The following is a 379-nucleotide window of genomic DNA, read 5'->3' as shown; positions in this document are numbered from 1 at the left end:
GACGCGGCCGGCAGGCCAGCTCCAGGGCACGGGGCACCCCGCAGCGCCCCGGGGTGCCCACCCGGCCGGCCGGGACACCCCGTCCTCCGCCACACCCGCACACGCGTATGTGCGCACACGTGTATGCATCTGTCTCCACACACGCAGACACACATACGCCTAGATAAGTCTCGGCGCATGCACACAAACGGGTGCGTCAATGCCAGTATCGATACACAGAGACACACACGTGTGTACACATCTATTTACACACGGGTACACGGACACGTATTTACACAGATACGCACGTGTGTATGAATACGCGCACACGTGTGTTTATTGATACGCGCGCGCGCGCGTGTGTGTTGAAACGAACCGGATGCAGAAGGAGCCTAGGAAG

The sequence above is a fragment of the Gavialis gangeticus genome, unplaced genomic scaffold, assembly GCF_001723915.1.
Source record: "Gavialis gangeticus isolate Ggan-Ray unplaced genomic scaffold, GavGan_comp1, whole genome shotgun sequence".
Taxonomy (NCBI): Eukaryota; Metazoa; Chordata; order Crocodylia; family Gavialidae; genus Gavialis; species Gavialis gangeticus.
Note: the sequence above shows the minus strand (reverse complement) of the source record.